The sequence below is a fragment of the Macrosteles quadrilineatus genome, unplaced genomic scaffold (genome assembly GCF_028750875.1).
Source record: "Macrosteles quadrilineatus isolate MER2022 unplaced genomic scaffold, UCM_ALF_1.0 Scaffold_1__1_contigs__length_201487025, whole genome shotgun sequence".
Taxonomy (NCBI): domain Eukaryota; kingdom Metazoa; phylum Arthropoda; class Insecta; order Hemiptera; family Cicadellidae; genus Macrosteles; species Macrosteles quadrilineatus.
In genome coordinates this window covers 23,080,324-23,088,052 of record NW_026542594.1, presented here as the reverse complement: position 1 = coordinate 23,088,052, position 7,729 = coordinate 23,080,324, and positions in this window count along the sequence as shown.

The following is a 7,729-nucleotide window of genomic DNA, read 5'->3' as shown; positions in this document are numbered from 1 at the left end:
TATAGCTACTGCCTTTAATATAAATTTAGATCAAGTTAGTGTATACTAAAATAACTATATAGTAAATCTCAATAATTAAATGGTTTGTATATGAATGCATCCTATACTAAAATAATATTACTAAATATCATAACAATATGAACACAGGTGGATAGTCTCCGTCAGATTGTATAATGTAGCATTGACTGTATATTAGATACCGAAGTATTATTAGTTTAAGATTGTAGTTAAAAACGTGTTTAAAATAAATATAATTATATGCTAGGGAACCTTAAATTTGCTGTTACATTGTTTGTACTTTGTATTAGGATAAATCTGTAAATGAGGTTTGGAGGTATAGAACACAAATATCAATGTGTATGTAAAACAACAGCAAACCTCGTCCTCTTAAACCGGATTCTGTTTCTTAGGAACGAGTTCACTACAAGTAGTACAATCGCTGAAACAATTAATCTGTTTCCACATCATGTTTGTTATCCCAGAGACAACACACAGAGACGTATGATCAGTAAGTATATTGATTCACCGATTCATACAGATATGTTTATCTGAGCACCAATTTATGAATCAGACACACATTAACGATTTTACTGATCATGCATTTATTAAAAATATAGATAAATTAACATTTTTATTTTTATAGAAGGAAACACTTTCTTATACTATACGAAAAGGAATATTTTTTATATACATAATGTTTTTGTGGAAATAATTCTTAGTAGCTCATTATAATATGAATAGATAGGATGTATATATCTTTAAAACCTAAACCCTCTACGTACCTGTCATATATTCTACAAAATTATTTCCTTTTTTATTAGATGTTTATTTTTCTTGCTTCATAATGACAGATAATTTAACTTTGTGTTCACAGTAATATTCTATACCTGCTTAAGTTTGTTTTCTTAAAGAAACGACAAACTTCGTATTTCGTTCCTCAAAAGACCTTTGTCGTTTCGTTCGAAGGAAATGAAATTTCCGCTCTGTGAGTGTCTACAGACTATGAACTCTAATACAATGTTTCCAAAATTAACAAAAAAATCTTAGTGTTTCAGAATACTCAAACAACAACCTTCTATTTTTATTTAAATTCCCTTCAAACTTATTATAAAGTTAAAACTAATACAATGACTACATATAAATGTTAAAAGTTATCTCTATTTATTGTATTTTTAATCTCTCTTAACCAATAATTGGCCTGGACAGGATTATAAAAAAAACTTCACACTTTAAGGTCTAGTGTTAACATAATACGAATTTATTTAAATTGGTTAAATCTACTAACTCGGATCTTTTCAACATCCCTATACAGACTTGCCCGTTACTGATGGAATGAGTGATTTAAGGCTATATCTTATAAAATATGATCTGCTTCATATTCAGTTAGTTACATGAAATATAATTTGAATGGCTGAGATCAAGAGATTGTTGAACCAAGGTATGATATACCATACAATTCTGTAGTTTTTCACTTCAGGTTATGCTATATTAAGGATTTGAGTCAATGTAAAAGAAACCCATGCGTTTGGGTTAGTTATTCAACAGATTTGGGAAATGGGGGTCACTCAATCTCATGACAACCCTCACCCAAACTAGATTTTCCTTGATTTTACGTTTCAGATGCTTAGAACATTTATCAGCAATATATTATATTTCTGATTCTGATGTTCTATTATTAATCATTTATATGAGAATGATTATTTATCATGTCTATTTACATGATGAAAGAAAACAAAATTTGCCTGCCCTACCAAAAAACTCTCATTTACTGTGCCTACTGATATAATTTCTATCTTTACAGGATGCATCAGTTGGCGATTAATTACAGCCATTGATGTTGACAAAATCTTGGTAAAACAAAACAACTCGTTTCATTCATTAATTTAGATTTTCCTATTCATATTAATTAGGTCCAAACCAATGCTGACTCTCATTACCGCAAGAGTGGGGTTATGGTGATCAAAAACAATGTTTACGTTTTTGAAGTTTGACTGCTAAAGTTAATGATATAGGTTAACATGCTTAGGTTTACATGGTACAACCCAATATTAGTTTGGAACGTATAGCTATAAGAATAAGAGGTGTTGAACTATATACTTGAACGATATCCTTGTTTTATGGTAATTTTCCCTCGGGGGGGGGGGGGGGGGGCTGCCATCACCTCAGTCTCCCCTATATGAAGGCGAGCGTTTTTAATATTTAGACTTTGCCCTATACACGTGCGACTATTGTTATACACAATTCAAGTGTACCATTGAGCGTTTCCTCTGTACCTTACTTCACTTTTCAAATACTAAGCTTTAAAAAAAAAACATCATAAAGAACCCAAATGAGTTTTGTTAGTTTTTAACAGTTATATTTTGAAACTGTTTTAAGAATGTTTTTAAAAGGGCAGGAAATTTGGTAAATACGATTGTTTTGGAGGTCAGTATCTTGTAAGTAATATTCCTCAGTTACAGAGGAGTGCGCTGGTAGGTAGGGAATGTGTTAACACATTAGCTACCAACTCTACTCATCCCTCAGCTAAAGAGGAGTGAGACGGTAGGTAGGGAATGTCTTAAGTCACCAATTCCTACAGATTTTTTTGTTTGTTTAGCAAATATATTCTTTTACGAATTAGCTTTGCTATTTTTTTTTGTTGAAAATTAATGACGAGTTTTATATTCTTAATATAAAAAGGAATAATAAAAAGGATTAATTCTTTATATTTATTAAAAAGGAATGATACTTAGAATTTATACTGTACAGAAAACCCTATACTTTAACCAGTTTGAAGACTGCCTAATTGATTTAAATAAGGTGGATCAAATTCTTAGCTTCACATACCATCGAATAACTAACTACAAAGAGGTTAGAATAGGCGATTTCTAGATTTTAAGATGAACTGTTTAGAATAAGTGTTAATGAAATGTTCTGTTTGTACAACATACTTCTTCGGTGTAAGGCTGATGTTAAATCTACAATATTAATGCAGATGTTTTTCATGTAAATAGCTTAATTATCAACTATCACTGACATATCATAAAACATGTAGTAACCACTTATTTAGTTTTCGGATCTAAGTTGCTTTTTAATTCAATATGTTTTTTTTTTTCATTTAAATTTAATCTTACTTAATGCAAATATAAGAACACTGATGCAGGAATATACAGATATAAGCCGGCTTCAAGTGATTTTAAAAAGGATTTTGCATACTTTTTGTTATAGTCTTATTATATAATTGTATCGAATTTTATGGACTACTCATTACTATCTTTATCCGTCCACTATAACATGTTCCATTCTTGTAACATTTATGTAAATATAAAATACCCTCACCACAGCAAACCTGCAGACTAAGCGAATTTCCATTTGCCTGATTGGATTTGCACTAAAATGTCTCCTTAAAAATATCAAATTTATTCCCTATTTAAATAACAATAGTTTAATAAGTACTTAGGTTTGCTGCAACAGGGAGGGTAAAAAGGGTTATTTTTTTTGTAAAATGTTAATGGTTTAGTATAAAATGAATGCATTTTCCAAATTTGATCAAAATATGTTCATAAACAAGCAAACTACAGCAGTTTACTTATTCTCCATAAGAATAACATGAGAATTTTAAATTTACAGTTTTTTGGAATTTCTCCGTAACTTTTAGGCGAATAACCACGCTTCAATATACCAAATTATTTGTTTTTTAAGCTCAACAAAATAGTTTGGAAAGAAAATGCTAAATTTTAAGTTTGTAGGGTCAAAAATGGGAAAACCCAATTTTTACCCCATAAACCCCTGTTCCCAGAGTCCGATCATGGTGGTTCGCGAACTCGTTCGAATAAACGTAGGTTTACATGTTGGTACCAAATTTTATCAAAATCGGATTATTTTTGCTCGAGTTATCGCGCTAAAGGACACATATATAAATATATATATATATATATATATATATATATATATATATGAATTTGAACGGATGGTGTTTTTGACCTCTAGGAGCTCAAAACAAAAAAGTAAATCGGTCCCGGGTGCAGGTCTTACCGTGAGTACTACGGTAATAGCTTATTCCCTATAGGGAATTTCGCTAATACTTGTAGTATATTTAGCATAACATATTTAACAAAGTCTATTAGGAAAACGTAGTGAGACACTCAGCTAAGCTAATTCAATTTCTGGAACCTCGCCAACATTTGATTACCCTCCCAATTAGAACATTGCAACAGTTACGATGGTGGTTATAGTTACATGGGTAACTAAAATTACTTGCCCTTTGAAATTGTTTGCGACATAAGTGTTATATTATCATTTGGTAAATGATAGTTGCTACATGCAGGTATCTTCATAGATTTAATGTATTCGTAATAGTTTGTACATTACGATACATTTTAGTTTTTGGGCAGCGCTAGGACAGCAAATAATTTAAGACAAGAATAAATGTATTGTTTTTTTTTTACTGTAAACAATGATGACCAAACAAAAAACTATATTAAGACAAATAGAAAACCCTTTAATTGAAAACATCAAGTAGTTCTTTGAAGAAAAATGACTTATGTTAAAAGCGAAATAAATTTTTACACAATTTTCGTGGCTTAGGGTTTAAGAAATATTTTAAAGAAAAATAGTTCTAGGACTTATGAGTATTTTCTTTAAGTACTATACAACTTAACGAACATTTTAACTTCAATAGCCGTATTATTTTTGCACCATCATCCTATTAAGAAATGGATAAATTGGTTTCTTCCTCTATGAAATAGCCTTAAAAACCTAAATAATCTTAAAGGAACTATTTAAGTCGTTTCGTCCCAGCTATCGTTGACGTAAATTTAAACACAATTCAAAATTGAGAGCCTTTGATTTACTATCCATAAATTGGGAATTTCCTTAACACTTTTAAAATCTGTTATTTAAACACACTGCACAGCTGTTTTATAATTAATAAGCCTAGAAGGAAAAATAAATATTTAGAAAGAAATTTTTTTTTTTTATTGTTCTATAGTGAATGGTCAGTATGATGTATAATATCAAAAACAAATCGAACTTTCTAAATAGATGTCCTACGGTAAAGAATTATTTCCATAATCATCGTATGTTGGTAAAGGTTTAAGGCATTTAGCACCGTTAAATCTGAACTCTAATTTAAATATCTATTCATGATTTCCTAGAGGGGAAAAAATCATTTGTGATAACGTTTCAATTGAAAATGACAGATTATATTTTACTGCATATTCATATCTCCTGACCAGGACCCCAAGTCAGATAATTGGTTTAGTTGAGTATTGCCTCAGTTTCTGAATCTGTTTACCGCTGCTGGCTCATACCAAATAACAGGTACGTGTGTGTGTATATATAAGAGAACTTATTAACCTTCCTTCGACGTATATAGAATAAACGTGTATTAAATTCAACGTCAATTTACCTTTAACGGCTTAAAAATTTAATAATTTTTTATGGTAATAAAAATGCGCAATGTACCACAACATACATTTACCCTTCTATACAATGATGCAAAATATGTTAATATAAATATATCTTCAAAGGAAACTTTATGAAAATATAACTCTTTTATTCTGAAAGGTAATTAGTTTTTGAAGAAAATATTTAATGACTTCCAAACATCTAAAAAACATGACTGTGTCCGCAAGTCTTAATGCATATTTAATTTCAATAAACAATTTATCAAAGAGAGTTTTATTTTACTAAAATAGGTTAACCTTAAATTGTTTTTTAAATGTGGTCGGAGTAATGGATTGTAAGAAATTACATACATACTCTACTATAATAATAATAAAAAAAACTATAATTCACTTTATAATGTATTTTAAACGCATAGTTACAATAACAAAAAGTTAACTTCACAGTAAGCAAGTGATACGTCGAAGAAACAAAGGATTTATCTGATTGTAGATCACGTGCCAGTAGACCTAATTTATCTTCTACATGGTCGTCGTTTGTTCTTTGACTTTGCTTTTAGAACTTTTTCTAAACATTTTTTTTAATTGTATAACCTCCACGGGGCACATCATTGTTAAAGCTATCGATAGTTTAGGCAAGATTTCATATTTTTACCGTAAAATTAATTATCCTTGTGCATATCGTTTTGCGAATTATACTTATACAGATCGTCAATCATGTTTTATTTTACTGCAATATAGTATAAAGAAGTTTATATTAAAAGTGTTCCAATATTCAGCCTGAACAATAACCTTAATTTACCGTCACCATTCGGCAGCGTCAGCTAGTTACTGCCGAGCTGCCGCATCAAATAATAGGTTTAATTGGGTTCTGCTCCAGTAACAGTTTCCGATAACCAGTTCCTCAGGCTATGTCAGCTATCAAACATTTTATTTTTGTTCATTCAGTGAATAGTCATTACATATTTTTAATGTCATAGTGCTTGCTAGTTAAGAAATTGGTTAGATAAATTACCCGCTTCCTCAGTTTGATAAGCGTAGAATGTAAACTGTATAGATAATGTCATTGTTTTATGGTAATTTAATTTAGTAGTCTTTGGTCGGATGGTCGCATCGTGGTGTAGATGTTGCCGGAGGGCGATTGTGAATTAATTATGAATTAACATTCAAGTTTATTACTTTATTTATTGCAATTTGTTAATATTCATAATTTAATAAATGAAAACACAATTTACTTTACAACTTCAGAATTACTACAAAATTTAAAATTACATAACCACAAAAATATGCTAATCCTATATTCTATCGTAATTAAAAACATATTTTAATTATTATCATTGTAAAATGGTTTGCCTTTCGACAAATGTTTGAAGATTGTGATTATTTTATTATGATTTATTGTTTAGGCCCTCCGACTAGAGTTAGTGCCATCAACTGGGAGTAATGATTACTTGGCGTACATGATTATACGCAGTGCGGATATAATTTATTGTAATACCTCATCATGTCAAATGTGCCCACCGGGAAACTTCATAATAGCGAAATGCGCGTTCATTGGTTAGAAAGGTAAATACATTTTGGATACAATTCTGAACAGTTCTTAATGAAATAATTTGTATGTTAGTTGTAGCCATTTAAGAGATTTGTTTCATGTATTTGGTAGTTTATATGTTGTTCTCCAATAATAATATCTATCGTTTTTGAAACTTTAACTACGTATGTAGGAGTAATTCGTACAACGGACTTGGTCAGTTTTAGCTGTAACATAATAAAACTATGTGTTGTTTATACATGTAACATTAAGCAAAGTATGTACTAATATGCATTTAAAAATTAACCTAACCTTCTGTTTAAATAGCATTCTATTATACTAAAATACATAAAAAATGAACGTTATAAATATAAATACTGTTTACATCACAATAACAGCAATATAGTAAACGAAATATATGATTTTTATCAACCGAAAACCTTTCAATTTCATGAAACACACTTAAATTTACAACATATAAATGACTGTATAAAACTGGGACATGGCTTTGAAATTGGCGCTACGCCAAAATAGCTGTTATTGTCGGTGGGATAAATATTGTCATTGTGTTATTTACGGTAAACGAATATCCTGTATCGACGTGTCACCGTTTACAATATTTATGAATGTTGGTGGGACTTTGCGTTTTCACACCTGCATGAAAATATATTTTGTCACTTTTTTATTTTGGATTAATATATGCATACTACTGTAATCAACGAATATATTATAGACCAGGTTTGAAAAGTATCAATTAATTAAAGTATATCTTTAGTTTATTTACCTACTAAATATGTTATAAATGATTTTGTTA